We start from the raw sequence: 23,131 nt of genomic DNA, 5'->3' as shown, positions 1-23,131 counted from the left end.
GAATCTGGAGTTACAATAAGTAACTATCTCTCTATTTTGTATAGACTTCGTCCTCTAAGGGCTACGCCATTGGGTTAGGGAGAAGCAGATGTAGTCCATGCCACCTGCAAAACAGGGCCCACAAGCAGAACAAGATTTAATAAGACAAATTTTATCCCGATGCACTTTGGAGAGCTTGTACCAGATAGTTGTCATTCTGATAAAAGCTTGTCATAGTAAGAACTTGGCCTAAGTGAAATACGAGGCTCAGTCATTATAGCGTTAGTGCATGATTAGTGGAAAAATTTGCATGAGTGACACTTTACAATAAGCCCGGTTTTCTCTCAGCCCTCCTGTGAGCTCGGGGAGGGGGGAGACGATCGCAGGCAAAACACATGTAACGGCATGACATGATTATAGGCATGCATGTGACATGATTTGACAATTATGGAAAAACCCTGCGTCCCACATTGCACCTAACCTCTCCTAGGCAAACAGATACATCTCCGCTTCCCCGAACATGCTCCACAGCCTTTGAACAATAATGGGATTCAATCTCCACTCGTTATGAGAGGGGCCTTGAACGGCAGCCAGGTGTACTGAAAAGAAACGGAAGGGGAAACACAGGAATTTCTGTGCCTGGGAATAATCTGGATGTCAAAGTATTCATCTTTCAGATCAACATACAGTATGTAAGCCACCCGTGAAGAGGGCAGCTCCTGAGCGTAAACATCCCCGCTCAAGAGGCTGCGAGCGGGGGCTGGAAGCTCTGCCGGGACCACTATGCCTCTCTGACCTTTTTTATGATCTCCGGCGGATCCATGCCATCACCCGCCTGAGGCATAGCGTAAGGCCGCCGTTCTGGCAATGGGGAGAGCCGTAGAGTGAGGGCATCAATCCCCGTCTCGGGGTCCAGTCCTCCCCAGGGGGTGGGGGGGGGGGGGGGGGGGGGGGGGGGGTGTAGGAACAGCCGGTTACGGAGTCATTACCCGAGGGAACTGAGTCATTAAACGCGTGCCCGACAAAAAAAACCTCCCCCAGCAGGTACAGGGTGGCGAAGCATACCTGTCTGCCCAGCTGCCAACCCCTTTCTCGGTAGTCTGACAAACCATAAAAACGCGCCCTTTAGAGGGCAGGCGGGCGCAGAACTGGCAGGAGGCGTCGGGGGTGAGAGCGAGGCCGGCGTGAGTGGCGCCGAGGCAGGCCCAGCAGCGTGGATGGAGGTCCTGCTGCAGGATGTAGGGATGAACCCATAGCGTAGCCCTTAAACGGTGAAGCCTATATAAAACAGAACCTTTCTCTACTGGGTATGCAGGTTGTTACAGCTGTATAGCAGTCACACCTGAAATAGACTGATGCACTTTACACTGAATATCTAATAAGATGAACAAAAAGAAAAGAGAAGAATTTGACAGAGACTAACCTTTTGTCTAAAGTCATTTATGTTTCAGACATGACTTCAAACTACTCAATGGTGGCACATTTGCAGATAAAATAACTGACAACTAGTCTTACGGACATCCATACAACACAAAATACTAGTTTAATGACAAGCTTGATTAACATGACAGCCTCTTCCCGATACAAAGGACAAATTGTTCGCTGTACAGTGTACACACAATATTTTTCAAGTATGGAAGTAATCTACTGAATAAGAGAAAACCACACACTGCCTGCACAATTTCAGTCAATAAATGTTTTTTTTTATAAAAAGCCTAACTAAGACTGACTGACTAACTTCCTAAGAAAAGCGTTTAAATAATCACTGTTTCATCATTTAGGTTTGTATAAGCTTGATGAATTGAATATTTTTACTTCATTAATTATATCAGGCTGAAACACCATGCAGATTTTAATTTGAAGCTGTCAGCATGGTAATGATTCAAGTGTGTGTGTGTGTATGTGTGTGTGAGTGAGAGATGTTTGTTACCAAACAGAAACTATAGATATTTTCTCTGTTTTTGTCTTGTTTACAACTTCCAATTGAGTGTCTGAAAGAAATTATTTTAGTTTGTGATTAATACTAATCCCCCTAAAGTTTTGAAGCACTAAATATCAGATCTATGTCCAGATCTCAGAGGAGATGCCACTGAGGAGATCAGACTTCGGATCTGAGCTGACTGGTTTAATGTGTGTTTAACCTCCGTGGTAGAAAGCTAGAAGGCTATCACAGCAATACAGCAGAATGATTGACAGTGATCACAGCACAGCCAGGGGTTATCTGTAAGAGCACTGCAAAAAAGACATCACCTAACATCTGCCCAACCAGCTTCTTCTTAGATCATAAGAATAAGATATTCTCTCTCACTCTCCCCCCTCTTTCTCCCCCTCTCCCTCCCCCTCCCACTCTCCCTGTCTCTCTCTCTCTCTCTCTCTCTGAGACAGATCCAGAGTGCCAGGTTGTCATTTCAAAACCTCCCTTGCTGCTTGAGCCAGTCTTGTATCTTTACCTTTGGGACAGATTATGGCTCTTTGCTCCCTCACTGTTCCCAATCCGACCTCTTTCTGCTGTGACAGGCTGCTCCTTGGCCAGAGGCTGTTAACACTAGTTGGTTGGTTCAATAGTAGGAATCTTTCTCCCAGTCAGTTGACTGACCTCTGGCAGCCAGCAGTGTCTGTGTAGCTGTGAAGGTCCGTAAACTTGGCAGTGGATTATGCTGCTCCCTCGCGTGGCCTCCCCCCTGCTGTGTGTCTCTTAACCTCTTTGTGGGTCACATCCACTCCTGGTGCCTCTCCACACACTGGCATACTGACATGAGACACACACCTTTGTTCCTTCAAGTCAAGGAGCAATGCAATTTCAAGCCATGATGTTAAGAAAGACAGACAAGAATAAGCTTCTAAATCAGGCTTGACACAGATGAGATGTGATATGTTAAAGTCACAGGTCCAGACAGAACGTGAATACACCTGAAATAACTGAGGTTGATGAATCTTCAGTTTCCGGTAAAGTGACAGATAGGAAATCAGAATCCTTTATCCTTCAATGCTTGTTGCTGAACCAATAACACATTAAAGCCCTGAAGCTGCTGGGGACTGTGACTCAATCATGAAAAACATAGTGTTTAGTTTCTGTCACTGTTTGTTTGTATTTAAGTTGTTACATCTCCTCCCATCTCTTATCTCTCTAACACAATCCCTCTCCGCCCTCAATCACTCTTTTGGGGAGCTGGCAGCTCTGATCAGTTGATGTTGTAATTTACTAGAGGCTAATGGCTGCATCGTGGCTGGCTTGGGGACAAGGCCAGAGTGCATTGGCTCAGGTCAGAGTCAGAGAACAATCTATCTTTCAGTCAGAGGGCATCGTAAAGAGAGTCTCATGTCTCTGCCTAGCTTACTCCATGGCAGCCTGTCTTTGCTAGAACAGCTACTGGAATGATCCCATCAAATGAATTTTTTTATTGTCCTTCAGTGCCACATACACTTTCTATCTCATTGGTCTTGTGATTTCAGGAAATCACAAATGGAGAGGTTTGGGTTTTATCACTGGATTCTGCGTTTTATGAGTGGAACTGAATGGCAGCGCTGTGCTGTTTCTAGAGTGGACATACTGTGAAAATACAGCAAACACGCTTCTGGGTTATGCTGTTTCTACAATCGATTGTTTACTAAACACAAGGCTGTAATTACAGTTTCCAAAATGATTGTTGCGGTTAATCAGAAAATTGGAAAAATCCCAAGCATGAAAAAGGATTGAGCCACATGCATGCAGTGGATATCAGATGACAGCAAATGGAAGCTGAATTTGGCCTGTGGGGCAGTTTGGAAAAAGCAGTTGGTCTGTCTGCCTGTTCATCTCTCTCCCCATTTTTTACTTGATACCACCACAAAAATAAATTAATTCTATACTTATGCTTGGCATATAGTATCTATTACAGACAGACATACCATGGAAAAAACATATGTCGCCTATGCTGTATGAGGAGAAAAAAAAAAAAGAACTAATAATTTCAGTTGGACTTTAACACACACACACACACACACACACACACACAGCTTTCACAGAAGTTAAATATAGCAGGAAGGCAAACAAAAGTGTTCTCATCTGGTTTTGAAATATGGTTTGCCATTGGATAAGCCAATTTGTGTTTCCCGTAACCAGAACAAGGCCGCAGATTGGCTTTCATCTGATGTAAGCCCAAACAGAAACCAAAATGAACAGAACATCCTTGCATCCTGATGTTGGAAGAGAATGGTAACAAGGGCTCTAAATTTGCCCACCACTGCCCTTGTAAGCATGTGCAGAAAAAGCATCCTGGAAGTCTAATCATCTTTAGACAACTTGTAGACCTGCATCACTGGGCCTCACATCATCAGTGTAAACCTCACACTACTGACAATAAGAGTTTTTCACAGCAGACATTTTGACCTGCAATAGGTGTTACTAATATTGGCTCTTTTTGGTTGTTAGTGAGCAGGCACAATGCCAGGGCCCTGAGACTGAAACAGCTAAAGTAATGTAATCACACCTGTGCTTTACTACCTACTGTGACTTGTCAACATGTCTTCTGTGAGAAAGGTCTTCATATCACTTATTTCTATGCTATATGTCTGTCTATGAGTGAAACCTACAGAAGTCATAATAGCATCACTTAATTTCAAAAGTTATGTTTATGCTTCACATGAGACAACTATGATGAAACAGGAAACACAAGCTCTATATTTCTCTCTGTTAGTCTCATCAAACAAGCCAAACTTGACAGGAAGCTACAACAGAAATATAATCAACAACAAATTAATCCACAACTGTTGCAATGAATTCATTCTCTGTAATACAGGATAATGGGGCTGGGTACAAGAATTCAATACTTTTTAGGCACTCACCAAATTGCCTCTATATGTATAGTATTGAAAAATGCCTCGTCATTCACTACCCAAATTTCCGTACCTAAGGACTAAATCTCATCAGAGTCAGAGAGACAATAAATATGGACCATGCTTCTAACAAGATCTAATAATGTTTTTTATTGGCTGTCTAACGTTACACGTCGTAGAGGCACACAGGAAAAACTCAGAGACACATAGAAAGACTTATGCCGTAATGTGTAATGTTGTAATTTATTTTTGTTTTATTAAATTGGTATCAAAAAAAGAATCGTTAAGGAACCGGTCTCAAAGTCACGTTATTGGTATTGAACATTTTCAAACGATACCCAGCCACACAGGATACACAGACACAGTTTGTGTTCTGTGTGCAGTCAGTGATGCTCTGCATCTTTATCCCTGTCTGCTGCGTCTCCATCAACCTTCATGTGCATCACACCCACCCCGAAAACCTCTCCGGATACTGAGGCCAAAACCCCAACACAGTCAGCCTGACCACAACATCACCACACCACAGCTGAGCCTTTCCACATCTTTTGCACAGCTCCCAGCACATGTAGTGTGTTTCTGTTTAATTTAGTGTAGAGTACTAGAGTACAGTCCAACACGTACAGTCCATACATGCATTAAAAGTGAGCAACACGCACAACTTCTCTGAAAAGGAGAGAGGGAAGACAAAACAACACAGACAGCTGTATGTGCTGCTAGGGAAGCTTCTGTAAAGGCTCTCAGAGCTCACTTTGACTGTACTTATTTGTTTTAATGGCTTCTTTGTTGTTTTCTTTCTTCTGTGTATTTTAATCAAGCCGCAACATGATGCTGTCAGCTTTGGCTGGACTCTGAATACAGGAGGTCCACAGTTAGGCTTTGATCAGAAGTTGTGATCTGCACATAATATTTGGAAATCGTAATCGCCTCAATCTTGGCCTCGCTGTACTTGTGAGCAGATGCTAGTATTTAACTTTATATCAACTTAAATCCAGACCTAAGACAAGGAGTTTGTTACTTAGAAACTGCCGGCTGCTGCAACTGTACAGATTTCTATCTAAGCCCTGTCATAATAGATAAGACATTGTATCACCTAGCAGGAATATCTGCATTATTCATATTTAAGGGACACTTTAAATGAAAGGTATAGAGAAAAAAACTATAAAAAGAGTGCCGTTAATGTGTAATTCACATGCCGCCAATACTACACTCCAACATTTCTAATAAATGTCACACTCTTTAAGGACCATTTTGGCCTAAATTGTACAGTTTATTATGTTAAAGAGCGGCACAGCCACTAAAGTGTTTAATAATGTGTAACATACTTTATCGTAACATATTAACAGCATCATTACTGCTTTGACAGATTTAAAGATAAGATGAGTATGTTGTATTAAACAGTATATGCATGAATATTTGATCATTTCAAATACTTCCATATAAACCTCCATATTCACAGTATGGAGGTTTATATCATCTCAATAAGATATTAAATGTGCGTCCCCTGATGATTTCTGATGATAAACATCACTGGTGACTGCAAATAAATATATACTAGACTCAGCCCACAAGTATATATACATACAAATAATCAACAACCCACCTCCCACTTTTTGCCCTCTACAAGCACACTCCTGCATTCCTACATCACACACCAACATGTTTGCATCATGGCTCACAGCCAATGCTCAGAGCTCAGAGAAGTGGACAGGCCACAGACCAGGTGGGATCAGATTGGACAGCATGTCTGTTGGTTAAAACCCAGTGGATCATTGTGTAAACTGCCCTCACATCTTTCTACAGGGAGGGAGGTACTTTTTCCCGCTTCATACATTCAATTCTCATTCATTGTATCTTAGCTGTAAAGCAGTGTTTATGTCCATAAAAGGCTCATTAGCCCACTTCTAGTAAATGTTGGACCTGAAACCACTGACTGACGGTAAAGAACCATCGAAGAACCACGCAGAGCCAACAGTATTTGATGTGGACACCACAAGTGTTGACTGAAGAATCGTTAAGCAAATTGAAGGTATTCTTTAAAACAGTTATAATGCTTCTAATTAAAATTCAACACACAACAATACTGGAAGAATCCTAATTAAAGTGATGATCGTGTTTGCGCTTTAATGTCGTTGTTGTTATAAACCTCTAAGTTACTCAATGGATTTTAGCTTTTTTTTAAAGAAGCTGTCCCTAATTGCAATTTCATCACTTATACATTTGCACCAAGGGAACCTCTAACAAGTCAGTATGTATCTTTATTATGTGCAACACTTTCTCTCTGCAGTCTGTTGTTGATAACCATCAGCAGAGAAAATGTTGATATATAAGAAAGTGCCTCTGTCCTATCCACTGCCGGACACCTGTGTCTTCAGGCACCTCCTTTTGCAGGACCATATCTCTAAACAATTTGACAACATCAAACTGTGAAACAAAAGCCACAAGACCAGACTGATTTGAAAGGATAAAAAGGATTATGTGTATCATCAGGTATGACATTAACACAGCAGGGGGAGAGTGTGTCTAAAAGCTGGGGTAGCTAATTCCCGCATTCTGTTTTCTGTTAAGGTCTGTGAGTCATGAGAGGAATGAATAATGAGAGGTCATGAGAGGCAGCTGCTGGGAAAATACTAGGGTCTTCTCTTTGAGAGAAAAAAAGTAAAACATAGACATTTTAAGCCTAATATAGCTCATTGTAAGAATCCCTAAAATGGCCTTTATGTATCTGTCTCACTGCTCTCATTAACCACAAGCACCACATGCAGCTGGCAGTTGTTTTCAGCCTACCAACTGCATGCTACCTGCCCAGAAACAAGCTGGACAAAGATGGCACTGTTGACTGCACAGATCAGTATCACATCATGTTGTGAACCTAATTACTGTACATCAACGTCTCTCTAACACCTAAATACTGTATGTCCCTGATTCTATAACTGGATTCTATCAAGGAGCCAAATGTACTGTCAATTTGAAGTCAATGCGATTTTTAATCGTCACAGTGAGTCAGTCTGGCTTCTTGTAAAATGAAATAGTCAGGTAAAAGGAGCTGAGGTTGACTAACTGACCAAATGTTCATAGTTTTTAATGTACAATTAGGACTTCGGCTGTTGTGCCCTCAGGTAAGGCATGCAACCTCATCCAGCTGAGGAGATGGATAATTTTATTCAAATCAAACTGTGTGGGTTTCCTCAGGTAAGGGCATCTGTGGTGGAAATACAGGCATCATTCAGGGCAAGCTAGTCTCGCTCCAAAACACACCTAACCAGAGTCTGGCTTCTCCCCACAGCATTTGGGGATGGTAAGAATACATGCCCTGGTTTATTGGCATTTCATGAAACCAATCACAATTGTCTTGGGCAGTGCTAAGCACAAGAAATAAGCCATCGTGCCGCTGCAAAATAGGCTTGAAGGAACTTGTTTTGGGGGATCATGTTTAAAATTTGTTTTGATCAATTTGTTTTAATCATGCAACAATACTCAGATTGGACAGATAGTCTAGCTAGCTGTCTGGATTTACCCTGCAGAGATCTGAGGAAAAGTAAGTCCTCATAAATGGACCAGTGTGTAAAATGCCAACCCAAAGGAAGCCCAATGCAGTGGCTATCTGGCCTAAATGAGTGAAATCTGGCGGATTTTCCGGCAGCAAAAGAGCAATTCACCTCCGCTTCCCCAAACCTGCTCCACAACTTCAGAACGACAGCGGGATTCAATTTCCACACGTTGTGAGAGGGTCCTCTCCTCAACTTTAGGTCCGGTGCCCGGTTCAAACAGATATGAACTGCTTTGAGAGACAGCCGATGACCATGAGCCCATAGCACGAGGCTTCTGGCTTTTTCTAATAGCCGAGCCGAGCGCACGTTGCCTTGGCGGTTTATAAATGATGCCACTGTAATACTTGTGGCATATGGGATCAATGTGCTGCCAATAAAACCCCCTCTGAATTATACACATGTGGGGGAGACCCAAAGGGACTACCACATGACTCGCAGACATCATGCCAAGAAGACACATCACAGACAGCGCTGATACTGCCGCTTGTGGCGTGGTTTGTGACAACAGAAAGATCAGTGTGTCTCGCCATGGCACAGATGGCCTGGCTCTTATGACAATCAAGTTCATATCCACGCCCAGATAAACTATCGATTGTGCGAGGACCAGTGAGCTATATTGGTGACCTAACAAAGCTGCTTTCAGTTACTGAAATCAACTACCATATGTCTACTAGGCAGGATTCCTGGTCTTCAACCAGGCGGCCTGGGTTCAACGCCAGGTATGGGAAATGAACTGTCCCTGGCTAGTTAATCATGTTAATCAAAACACGTTTCATTTTATGTGCATGATATATGTAAATCTCACGATATCCATATTTGGAAACATTCAGTATCTAATATACTTAATCAAATGTCAGATGATATAATCTTTCATCACCTGTTGAAATGAGACTTAAATTAAAAAATGGACAATAGACCAGCTTCAAACTAAATAATTTAATAATAAAGATGGGAAGAGATGGGTTACCACAGAATCATCCCAATTTAACTGTCAGCAATGTTCCTTTATCTAAATGTACAAGGTAATTACAACAAAAAGCTGCTCCCAATCTCTAAAATGTATTACCATGTGTCTAGTGCCCTGCATTCCTGGTTTTTAAAGGTTAAACGGCATTTACTGCGGTTTACTGTTGCCTCAGCAAAATTGAGTCTCTCATTTTGATTCCCAGGGCAGAGCTCCCACTGCTATCATTAATTTGTAGTCATAATAACTGCAGGGACAACAAATAACTACATGTTTTGTAATTTCTTGGGAATGTGGAGGTTTATTGTCTGTTCTGTTTTCACCTCTCACCTGACAGTTAAATCTGTAGAACCTGATAAATGTGTCAGTTTCAAAAACGTCAGCTCAATAAAACATCTCCAGTAAATATTATTAACAAATACACCAACACTCTCTCTTCGTAAACAATCATATAATTTAGTGTATTTGAAGCTTGTTGTTTGTTGTAGAAGACAAGTGATTTGTAAATGAGACTTTTTCTCATTTAATTCATCTTCTAAGTTTACTCTCATCAAAGCCTCTCTGCCCAACAACAGTGATGATAAATTAACAAACAAACCAGGTTTGCAGGTTAACAGTTTCCAGATGTGGTGATAATGACACTGTGAGTCCTGGTGAACCCCTTAGATCAAAATATATTGTTAACAGCCACTGCTGACAGCAGGTTTCACTAGTAGTGGCAAATAGAGGGGAGCAGCTTTTAAACCACTATAGCATCGATCTCTGGAACCAGCTTCCAGAGAACATAAAAAACGCACCAACTAGTACCATTTTTAATACAAGGCTAAAGCTTTTCTCAGATTCCTTTGGCAGTTAATACACACTGTTTAAATAATAAATCTTGTTATCTATTCATTTATGTATTTATTTTTAAATGGATTATTTGTTGTTGTTATTTTTTTAATTACTCTATTTTATTCACTCTATTGCTAAATTTGTATGTAATTCCATGTTTTTATTTTTTATCATGTTTTTGTATGAAGCACTTCGCATTGCATTGATGCCTTGTATGAAGTACGATATACAAATAAATTTGCCTTGCCTTGGCGTTTCCGCTCCTTTATGGCTATAACTGTCGAGTATATGTCCTTTAGTCATTTTATTTGCATGTATCTGTTAATTTTTCTCAGTGAAGCTTCAACAGATGAGACCTTAAAGTTTTGCACCAGTTTCCATCTCACTGCTCATTTGTATTTTAGGCCCAGGTGAGGAGAAAACCGTTTTTATTCTAACCACGTCAGCAGCACCACACAGGCAGAAGGTTGTACACAAAGAAAAGGTTAGATTGAATCTAATCCAAATCATACAATGAAAAATACAGTTTGCTGTCAGAGTCAAAGAGGATGAGAGAGCTCATACTCAGAGACAAGTCAAGTATAGTTTCATGTAGAAGTCAAACTGCAAAGGCCATCAGTCAAGATGAAATGAAAATGTCTTGACATCCTTACTGCATTTTTTTTTAATACTTAAATCATGTATTTACCAAATGATATCAAATCTGCTTGAGATTAGTAATTGAAACTGTGTTTATCTCAGCCAGTGTTACAAACAAAAAAATCCCACATTTTCTTTTAACCTCTTGACTTTTACTAAACAAATCTGCACAGAGTATGAAAACATACAGTATATCAAACAGTTTAGGTACAGAAGACAGACGTTTATAAAATGTATTTTCTATCCTGGATCAGTAGAACAAAAAGCATAAATATACAATTACATTTCTCAGTGAGTGCCTTGTGGGCAGATGGCTGCTTTAACACAGTGAAAGATAACAATCAGCCATCATCCACAGTGACAATCATTTTTAAACAACAACACATTTCATCACACTAAAAAACAGAATTATTGCATTACATTATACGACTCATACTCTACATCTACCAGTCCAATTGCATAATTAATTATAGACAAATGTAATCATAATATTGATTACTGTTGAATATCTTCTGGTAAGTTGGCCACTGTTCCCAGTCAGCACCATGGACAGAGGCAATGCAGCAGCGCACTGTTGTGGACACACAGCTGCATTATTCACTGCATTAAATCCTGCTGCTTTTTATTCTGCTTTATAAACTGATTTAATCACAGCTTTCTGCATGCCTATGCATCATGCTGACCACTGTTGCAAAACACGGTGAAGTAAAAGTTCCTAATTATAACAACCGGACCCAGTGGTGTAGTCTAATGCATTATAGTGGGTGTAGGCTACCACATATGCATATACTGTACATATACACTTTATTTATAGGAAAACACAGACGACATTTAAAATATATCAAACATATAGTGGAATATAAAGCATTATGTAAGTAAGTAGTAACGCTTAGGTCCCTGATGTGAAAGCACCCTTAGCTTTCATATCAGGGACTTAAGCCTTACAAAAGTTGAGTTAAAATAGGCTACTTATATTTGTCTTAAATGTGCATTGAAGTGAGGATATTGGCTTTTGGGCCAGGTTGCTACACACACACACACTAAGCACTGCGCTCAGCGGGTCGATGAAAGATGAGAGAAATCTCTCTGCATGTTCCGGAGTGTTAGTTGAGTTTGCTGGTAAATTACTCTACCCCATATATCTGAAAACAAATATCTAAAGTTAAAGTTCTGTCACGCACGTTGTTGCGTATCATTGCACATTTTTAAGTGGGTATATGGAAATCCTGGAGATTTCTTAGTGGGTACACTACTTGTACCTGTGTATCACATAGACTACACCACTATTAAGACCAGAGAGTGATCTCTCACAGAGAAATTTGAAGAAGTACAACATCCACAATGTAAGCGCCATCTTTAAAGATCTTTAAAGGGACTGAGGACAAATACTTTATAACTTTTAAAGTGCATTACATCACCTTTCTGTACTATACTAGAGTCACAACAAGTTGCACAAATTCATTTTAATATAGACTTAGATGGTGTTAGTATGAGGTTCAAAGTGTAAAGACCATTTTGTTGTAATAATAGGTAGGTACGGTGGCCGACCGGGGCAAACGTACTGCAACTTAACAAAAAACACGCAAACAGACCGAACACAAGCAAATTAATAAAACATCTTCATAAATTTGACAACACATGCGCAGCATTTAGCAAACATGCTGCAAATACACACAACACTACCAAATACACAAACATACAGAACGAGAACAAAAATGAGCCCAAAAACTCTGAAAACAAAAACTTGCTGCATTCAGATTTCCCAACGGAAGTTCTCCAGGTCTCTAGATGGAGCACTTAATGGAAAAGCTTGATTTTCCACCCCATGGAGAGAGAGCGCTCTGCCTTTTAATACCACCAGTTTATAGACATTTCTCTGCTGGTTGAGTATTGCCTGTTACCTGAGGCAATGAACTACAGGCAATCCAACCAAAAAGAGAAAACATATCTCAAACATAGACTTAATATTATTTTAATATTTAGAGTCTCACTCTCTCTCACTCTCTCTCTCTCTCTCTCTCTCTCTCTTGTTGTGTGTATTTTCAGCATGTTTGCTAAATGGTGCCTATATGTTGTCAAATTAATGAAGATGTTCTTTTAATTTGCTTTTGTTTTGTAAGTGCAGCTCTCCTATGTAGTATTGTGTTACAGTATCCAGTAATAGACTTTTACTGTATCTGAGGAAAATCACAACAACTACATGAAGTGACATTATATGATTTATGAACATTTCATTCTCTTATTTCTGTGGGACCAATTATTCTACTCACTTGGATAGATGCACACTAACACCGCCACACCCTGGAGTCTCACACACATCCGACATTAACACTGACCAAACCTTTAGGACAGAGAGACTACCACACATAACAGAGAAGAACAGAAGAGAGGTATTATGTTTTATGAAGTAACGGAATTTACTCTGCTGTTCTTCTAAACATCAAAATGTACTTTACTTTCTTTCTTCTCCTTTTAGCTTGAGGCAGCACATGTGTGCATATCAGTGTGAGCATTCCAGGGATAGAACTAAGGAAGTGATCCGCCTCCACATCTCACCGTCTCAAACAGTGAACATTAATCTGTTTTTATGGTGACATTCAACCTCCCTGTATAAAGTACAGACATTTACCAAGCTTTCTGAGATCTCCAACCCTCACAAAATTGATCTATCGAAATGACCTAACAACTAAAACAACACATACTACAATAAAAACCAGCCCACACTTGCCCTCTTAAATAAACTCTGACCAATCTCTACTCTATAACAACCTTGCTGTGTGTGTGTGTGTGTTGACCTTGTTTAAAACGTCACTATTAAAGGAAAATGTTAAATCTTCATTGTCATCATTTTTGTGCTGAGTCAGCAAGGAAACAAAATTGAATAATCTCTAAATTTATCTTTCTGTTGCTTCAGATGGTTTGTGGATCCATGACGTGTTTGGCTCCCCAAAGCCAGTTTATAAAGCCAGGCAATCACTTTTGTAAAATCTGCGGAGAAACAGTGTCCAATAGAGTTGGCAGACCATTAACTGCTCTCCACTTTAAGTGGACTACAGTGCATTAAAGACTGGTAATTAGTATAGTATTTTAGGGCAAATAACCTTTAAAAAGGGGACACAATGTGCTACGGTGAGGCGCTGGACACAATAACAAATGAGAGTCCCTTTTAGATTTAGTTTTTTATTTTACTACTTATTTACTGTAGAAAATATGATTATTTCAATGCAAAAATAATTGAACCCTCTTCTGTCTGTCAGGTTTATTACTTTATTTTCCAATGATCAAGTATCAGTCATTTCATCAAGTGGATCTACAGCATATTGATATTCACTCCTGGAATAATGACAGCACATTACACAGCATTCTTTCCACTCTGAGCTGTGACCTTTGTGATGAAGATAATTTACAGTGAAGCTGCAGATATTCATCCGTATGCAAAATTACTCTTGGATAGATACTGTAGATTGGTAGAGAAATGGATTGATGGACAAATCAAAGGATAGATGACAGAGAGAAACAGTCAAAAACGGTAACTGGTTTACTTCAATTGATGTTCTCTGGGAAGATCTAATTAAAAAACATCTAAACCAATTCTAATAGGATGAGCACAACTCTTTATCTACAAAACCAGGAGAGAGTTGCGAATGTACAGAAATTAGACAATGTGTTTCATCTCACTGCTTTTCCATTAACTTACTGCTGTAACCAGAGAGCCAACAGTAGCAGTTTCTATTCATAAATGAGGGAGGAGGGATAATCAATATGATTGGATTTAGTTTGACGCTGTGTTCTGCCGTCTGGAACATCAGCAGGAGAGGAAAATGAGCAGGTCCATCAGTTTAAAGTGATGGGCTGTGCTGTAGCAAACTACTACCTCTCAGCTTAAAATGTTGTTACACTGAAAGGGCCATTTTGTAGGCTAAATTAATAAAATATTGAATGTAAAAAAATATGTATATAATAACTTGTCCAGTAATTTGAAATAAATTAAACATCTCTCAGAGATAATATCTCGTCATCATAGTTACAAAACAGCTTTGCAATGGAGACTATAAAGGAACGTGAACACCACAGCAGATTAACGAGAGATGAGGGGGGAAAAACACTTTTTGCAACAACAAAAAACAAGCATACCTTTGAAAACACCTTTCTGTATAAAGATAAACTCCTAAAATGGAGCAGACCAAGGTTGCTGAAGCTAACAAGAAACTTAGCAAAACAAGAAGCTAGAGAGTGGCAGTGTTTTTCAGAGGCCGCTTATTTTTTTTTTCCAATCGTAAATTCAGGCTTTCCATGCTCATATGCCTGTCCTGCATTACAATAGAAAACAGCAGTGGGGGAGGATCAAGACACACACGATGGGGCAACCATCTCAGGAGCTCTCTGAAACTCATGACACATGACCTTTTTATTTTGTATTTCCCTGAAGGATCATTTAAGTTTCATTGGATCTGTTTGACCAGGCTGAGAAGGCCAAGCACGTGGTCAATAGATAGATGAACAGGGAGAGGTGGATTTTTGCAAATCACAATACAGGCTGTATGTGCTGCCAGAGGAGCTGGATTTTATTTAATTGCATGCTTCATGCAATACTACTCAACATGTAGTCAGTTTCAGCAAACATGACAGAAAATTAGTTTTATAAGTCTTACCTACTGCACCTTTAACGGTTATTATATCAGTTTGCTGTAGCATGCAGGCTTTATGAATCGTTTCATTATCCAGCTGATAAACTGCAAAGGTTTCATTTAGTTATAGCTGAGGCTCCTAGAAGCTAGTCAGCGCGGTGTTGTTCTATCAAGTTTGATGTTGAATGAAGGTCATTTCTTAACATCTCACAAACGTGCTCAAACTCTCACAAACAACTAGTTAGAACCTATGTTTCAAGTGTGAAGAGACACCACCATCTTCTCTCTTCTGAAGTACAAGTATTATTATTGTAAGCAACATCATATCCCAGTAATTCACACATCAAGATAGTAAATCAACATTAACCATTTGAAAATCCATCCTCTATTGCTCAGTGATTGATCAAAAGACAGAATATGTGTTCTTGAACATTATCAATTATTTATCATACGTTTAATATCATTAGGGACTTGTCATAGAGCACATGAGAAGGAGACAGCAACAGAAACCGCATAGAAAGTAACTAGAAAGAGTGATTACTTTTAACTCTGAAATGCATAACGCATGGCAACGTCTGGACAGTTTAATGAAGTTAAAAGTTTTCTGCTGTGAAGTCTCAGATCCATACTGTACACTGTCATGGTTAGACGTCTATCAGAGCTACAAGACAGAGAAGGGAGGAGGCGGAGACGGAGGAAGTAATAGGAGGAGGAGAAACCGATTTTAGAGATTTACAGAGAGAAAGGAGGACATGTTTCTTTGGGGCTGATATTGATGTGGAAGAGAAACACTAGATTTAGCCTATCAAGATCTTAAGATGTACCACACACACACACACACAAACAATAAATAGTAATGACCGAATGACATTGAAATAATATTTAAGGTTCAGCTTATGTTGGTGACTTCATCTCGGGTAGAAAGAGAACGACATAATTTCTTTGGAGTAATTTTTTATTGTTGCTGGAATGTGAACCTTTATTGGGATTACTCAGCATCCTCATTGATATTCATATTGCTTTATTCCGTAAATCTGCATCATATTATATTAAGTATGTCATATTGTATCACTGCAATAATTTGATCATGTCCCTGTCCCCCATTCAGAAATTTACTATACAAAACAAAACTACTAATGATTGTAGCATCTTCGAATTAATGAATTATACCAGGAACAGATTTATTCCGCTGAAATCAAAGTTCTACTGAAGGCTCTCAAGGTCAAACATTCAAGTGTCATCATGAATGTTCTGACATAAGAAGATAAATAAATAATATGAAACATACAACAAAATAAGTGTGTTTCATATGATCAATAAACATTTAAAACATGCAGACCTTAACCTTATGGTCCCTATTTTATTGATCTAAGCGCATGGCGCGAAGCGCATGGTGCAGGTGTGTTTACGGCCTGTCCAAATCCACTTTTGCTGGTTCAACAGCGGAAAAAAAGGGTCCGTGCACTGGGCACATGGTTCAAAAGGGTGGTACTTAGTGTTTTCAGTAATTCGTGTGTGTGTTTTCGGCGTAACATATAATAAATCTATCAGAGTGTCATCTCACATTCCCTTTAAAAGCCAGGCATGTTTGTACCTTGGCGCATTGCTATTAGGATTGCGGATTTTCACCGTTATATTTTTATTTGTAATCTTTTGTGTGTGTTTTCTGCTGCACTTCCTTGTGTGTGTGTAACAAGCAAAGTGTACATGCTGTGCATAAGCCTAGTTGCATTTTACTAATGCGCTGTTAAAATAACATTGAAATCCTGCATTACTGACTTTAGACCAGGTTTTGTTGGTCAATATCACTTCCCGTTGTCTCAAGATAGAAATACGCCAAGAATTCACCTGAACACACCGCCCTGTAAGGCCAGCACGCCCATGGGCGCAAAGATGGGCGCAGGTGTATTCACTATTAAAACGACCTGGGCGCTGGATGGGAAATTGTTGGTCTTACACTTGCAAGGACAATTTCGTTGGGCCTTGTGCCACGCTGCACCAGGTGTGTGTGTGTGTGTGTGTGTGTGTGTGTGTGTGTGTGTGTGTGTGTGTGTGTCAACATCAATGCAATCCTTTGATAAGGCTGCTCTTAATGCCACAGAGTACAACAACCCTGGGCTACCCAACATGAAAGGCCCCTGGTTCTCTGAGGCAGAAAACACAAACAGGTACCTGAGTCTTAAAATAACTTCTGACACTAGATTCAATTCAAACTGCCAACTTCTCGAGAGAAGATCTGACATTTGACACATTACTTTTGTTAGTTATTAAATGTATCTGTCATTGAGCTTTAAAGCTCACTGGCACATCCTATATGCTTCAGCTGTTTTCCAGAAGATTCTCCTGTTGAATCTTTGCACTTGTTCACAATGCTTCTCCTGACCACGTCAACTATACTGTATATCTGACACATACCTGCATCCCCTCCATCTGGCAAAGTCAGACACAGGTACATAGATCTGGACCATAGGACCTTTATATAGAACCTGAAATTTGAAACTTCATGTCAAACTGCTTTAATATTTTAAGATTTTTTGTAATTCCAAACTGTCCAAACTGGATTGTAAGATATTGTTATTATTGTTATCAGTATGAGCTTGTTGTTGCCCACAACCTCTGTTCTGCATGAACGAGGGGAGTACAACTACATTAACATGTACATGGTTATTGTACTTGTTTCATTCATTCATGAATCCATTTATTCATTTCAACATCACATTGTCATTTAACCTTTGTTGGGTTATTTGGGAATTATGTATACTGTCATCACTATCATCAAACATAGCCTACACACATCCACACACACACATACAAAAGTAACTAAATAATCTTAAGGCCCAGTGAATTTTGATGACATGATGATTCTGCTGCTTTCATTAATTCGACTTTGCAGAGTAAAAGCTGCATCAGGCAGCAACACAGTTTCATAAAATGAGGTTTCCACATGATTTCACAAGTTATTAGAGAGAGCGAGCAAGAGAGAGAAAGAGAGAGAGATTTTAAATTGTGAGTGTGATGAAACAAGAGAGAGAATAAAATGTGTGTGGGATGAGAGAGTGAGAGAAAGTAGAAAAATAATCCAAGAATTTTATACAAACTTCATTTATTGTTGAGAACAGCAGAAGCACAAGAGGCAATCAATTTTGGATAGTTATAATTTACCTATTTATGGACTTAATGTAATTGTAAGTCTGACAAGTCAATATAAATAATTAAAACTGAGGCAATTTCTTCAACATTATCGGCTGAATTTTGGGATTTCAAATTCAAGTACAATGGATAGATGTAAGAACAATCTGCGTTCGAGGCAACTGCAGTTTCTGCTTCTGTAAGTCAAGGCACTACTTGCATTATACATTATATCTGGTATACTATTTATTATTATACTACACTCTCTCAAACTACGTAACTAATATCACAGGATATATTAACTTTAATACTTTAATAACTACAGTAAGGGGATACAAACACAAATAAACACCCCCTCTTCTCTGGGCTGCCAGAAGCTGGCAGGACTCCTGGAGAGAAACAGATACTGTTAATATCATAACACACACACACACGCACACACACACAGTCTTAGTCATGACAGCTCGGAGACAGACTCAGTGGTGCTGAAGTCCACAGAAACAGAAACAGCAGGATGATGCTGCAGGTGTGTGTGTGTTTGTGTGTGTGTGTGTGGCACTGCCTCAGTTGGATCACTGTTAGCTTCTGTCTCATCTGATTGACAGGGCAAAAAAACAGAATTTTATATATATATATATATATATATAGTAGTTATATATATATATATGTGTGTATATATATATGTGTGTGTGTGTGTGTGTGCGCACGTGCGTGCGTGTATGTGTGTATGCATGTGTGTGTGTGTGTATGTGGGGCTGATATTACAAGACACACCAGTCATTTTCAACTCCTCACTCTCTGACAAACACTGACTCAGAGGGGAGAACCCAAGCTTTCACTGAGAATCATCTTCACTGAAAACAAAAGTCTTCCTTAATTAAAGAAGAATGATAGAGGATTGTTCTCTTTGTGTGCCTCTCTCTCAGGGATTGTCCCTTTCAGATTGTATTATTATGAAACTAATTTCTACTCTTGTCACTACACGCTACATTGCGTTTCCGTCTTCTTTGTTTATCCTTGCACACTGGCTGATGTAGGTGTTTATCTGCCTCTGACCTCACAGATCTCCCAGCAAGAAATTATTATTCAAAGATTCGGCTCTGATCACAGTTAGATCTGCCCTGTTGACAGCAAACAGAGCTAGGAGCCACACATGATTACCGTTTACAGTATAAGGATTCAACTGATGAGGAAAGATTACAGTTCTACAGACTAACTCAGTTAGTAGGCTACTCAGCATGATGCTGATTAGGGATAAACAGCTGCTGGACTTCACTTTACAGACAGACAGACAGACACATACAGACACACCGACACATACAGACACACAGACACAGACACACACACACAGGAAGACAGATAGTGGACCAGCCTAATTATTTAACATTAAAATGTTAATTAGTTGTGGTTCTGGTTAATGCAAAGTGGTATAGCAAGTGGTATAGGCTAAAATAATTTGAGGATGTGAAAGCAATACAATGAAGTACTAGGTGTGCTAAAACCTCAAGGTCTTCAGACACATTCTGCACAAAGACACAGTGACCTTGAAGAGTATTAAACATAATAATAGGATCTTCTGGAAAGTGTCCGCCAGCTGACCAGTGTCAGTGAACACATTATATTACACACACTTCACATGTGATATGTCACTGGCTGTGACACATGAAACTTAATGCAAAGTCCAACGTGCTCCAGTGTTACAGTCTGATGGTTTATCTCTAAACAAAACAAAAAAAGCATTCACAAAATACTGCACAGGCCTCATGCATGGCCTAAGTTCACAAGTGTCCCATGCCTTTTAGTGTAGGGTGAAGAAGCAGCTGCACCTAAAATGCAGACACATTCTCTTTCTCTCTCTCTCTCTCTCTCTCTCTCTCTCTCGCTCTCTCTCTGTGTTTATCATCCTGTGGCTCACAGCCCAGCTCATATCTGAGGAGCTGCTGATTATAAAGGACCATCAAACCTGAAGAGATGGAGCCAAGCAGAGCAGCATTTCACACTGCAGTGGATACACAATAGGCCGATGGCCAGCACTCTCATTTATAAACATGGAGTCTGCACAAAATGGGGCTGAAAATGTGCTTACGCCACTTCCCACTTAACCGCTGAGATTAATAAAAAACAAACTGGACAGGAGAATGTGCAAGTGTTGATGCCTCACGCACATTTTTTCACTCCATATCATACACGTTACCATGAAGATTAAATCCAGAAGTGTTAATTGCGCCTGTATTGAGTGATAATTGTTCCATAAACACCTTGTAAAATCAAAATAAAATAAAAATGTGTTCTTAATATATAATCCGCACTGTCTCACCGTTACAGAGTCCGTTACAAAGCGCAGGCGGATGAGATGGTCCGACTGCATGGAATACAGAATAGCATGAAATGCCCTAGCATTAGATAACTGCAGAACACAGTGTAAATAACTAAATATCTGTCTTTAATACTGTTCACATATCATCAAATGTCAAAGTCTGAAAATATTAGTCATTACACTAAATGTTCTCGTACTCGTAATGTTCCGAACTTTAATACTGTTGGTGACAAAACCTGCAAATTGTTGTAAACATGTAAATACTGCGGTGACCCCCATGGGAAGTGCTGCTTGATGGCACTGCTGGCCCTTTAGGAGGACTACGGCAATGGAAGAATCAGGAAAAAAAGAGACTTCAGGCTAATATACCGATTCAAATTCCCTAAAGCTGTGCTCTCAGATCTATGTACTGAATAGGGTCCAGTAGAGAGGGCCACGCGCCGGAACCGTGCCATCCCGGACCAAATACAGGTCCTTGCAACTTTGTGGGCCACCGGCTGTTTCCAGAGGGAAATGGCAGACAGCTAAGTAATTTGTATAAATATTATAATCGTCAACCTAATCATTGAGGCTTGTTTGGATATAATATATAGTTTTGTTAAATCATATTATATAGGTCTGGTATATCTGGGAAAGAACTGCCAGGGTCATTAACATACTGATCAGTATTCATGAATTTCTTTGCACTGACTATTTCTTGTTAAATATGGGCGTGTACGGGGAGGGATGAAAAGCTGATTCGCATACGCACACTTGTGTGTAACCTGTGATATATAAGTCGTAGAGTTTTACAACTTTAAATACAAATGTGACATTGATGACATGATTGCTGCTTGGGAGCAATACTTTCAAACCAGCAGACTTTTTAGAGTCTTCTTCAACATATGTCTGAATATAAGAACTTAACAGCTTCCCTCGTACAAGCAGAATTGCTCTGTGTGTTTGTCAAACCTTATTTTGTCTTTGGGGGAATTGTAATGAGTGAATGTAATGGATGCCAGTGTTTGAATGTTATCCAGTCACATTTATGATTCCAATTATTCAAATGATTCACTGTCTGTTCTTTTCCCATGATAACGCTCACTACCAAACTGCTCTCTTTATTACAGAAATTATGCATACTTTATTTATCTACAAAAAGTGCAAGGCTTGCAGAACCGGAACAACTAGCATCCGGAGACCTTCAAGGAATCTGCAGCAGAATAAAACTAAGAAGAAATTAATTCACAATGTCCAATAAACCAAAACCCTGAGCACACACTTTCTCCAAACCTTTTCTGCTTAGCACTTTTTATTGGTTTCCGTCACTGTGGCACAATCTGTGTTAATTTATCCCCATTAAGTCACAGACCTAAGGCACTGGAATAGTGAAAAGGGGTGCATTTGTTGTCTTGTAAACTGTCATCACAATAAAGGTTCAACGATAAACATACTTCTGTTCCATACAGTGATTCCCCTATAACTCAAAGATACTTTAAAGTGCTATATTGAGAAAGGATTTTTGAGTGTTGGTAGGACCCCCCACCTTGTGCCTAAAATAAAATACTGAGCAGGATAAAAAAGACCAATTACGCAAAACATTTGAGCAGTTACTATGGAAACTGTTTGTGTAAAGAGAGTTGTTTTGGCTGAATAAAAAATAAATTTAAAAAAAAATAAGAATCTCTCTTCCTTTCATCCCAACTTTTTTCGTCATCTTTCTGTGTCTCCTCATCATTTCCAGCTCTACTCTGTTTGTTTTTCTGTTGTTTTCTTCCACCTGCCTTTCTACCTTGGATGATGAAGACAGTAGATTCAGTATGGATAACTGTAGTGTTTAACTATTCATCCCAGTTGGGCCTTTTCAAAGAAGCAAGCAAAAACAAAACTGTGCAGCAAAAACATGGTTGTGCAGTAAAAATAAATGGCAAACAAAGTCAAACACAACTGAGTGTGTCTGTGTGTTCTAAATATCCCAGTCTTATAGTCAAACACAAAGTCAGAGTCAAGGCTTAACAAAGTTAGAGTAAACAGCTTCGACAACTTAACTTTAGACTCCAATCAGAGGTGATGCCAGTGAGAAGGTCAGTAGTTCTCTAACAGCTGTCTGTTCTGCATGTCATACTTTCAGCACGGATGCCAGAGGGCTATCAGAGCAAAAATGGATGACAGTGATTACATCACAGTAAATGGCTATCTGTAAAACCTCTGCAAAGTGCTGAATAAAACATACTGTAGCAGCTGAATCTCTCTCTCTCTCTCTCTGTCTCTCTCTCTCTCTCTGTCTCTCTCTCTCTCT

At 39.6% G+C, this 23,131-nt stretch overlaps 1 protein-coding gene and 1 long non-coding RNA gene across 2 annotated transcripts in view; one reads left to right on the top strand and one right to left on the bottom strand.

Moving 5' to 3' along the window:
• lsamp (limbic system associated membrane protein) overlaps positions 1–23,131 on the bottom strand; it is a 603,277-nt gene that overhangs the window by 560,921 nt on the left and 19,225 nt on the right. The gene's annotated exons all lie outside the window — the stretch shown is intronic.
• The window catches only part of LOC117938058, a 15,791-nt gene continuing 945 nt past the window's right edge, over positions 8,286–23,131 (top strand). The window contains exons 1-2 of the long non-coding RNA XR_004655321.1: positions 8,286–8,296; positions 11,347–11,352. This is a non-coding gene — a long non-coding RNA (uncharacterized LOC117938058). The remainder of the gene's footprint in view (positions 8,297–11,346; positions 11,353–23,131) is intronic.

The sequence above is a fragment of the Etheostoma cragini genome, chromosome 3, assembly GCF_013103735.1.
Source record: "Etheostoma cragini isolate CJK2018 chromosome 3, CSU_Ecrag_1.0, whole genome shotgun sequence".
In the NCBI taxonomy this organism is placed as follows: Eukaryota; Metazoa; Chordata; class Actinopteri; order Perciformes; family Percidae; genus Etheostoma; species Etheostoma cragini.
Note: the sequence above shows the minus strand (reverse complement) of the source record. Positions and strands in the feature narration are given on the sequence as shown.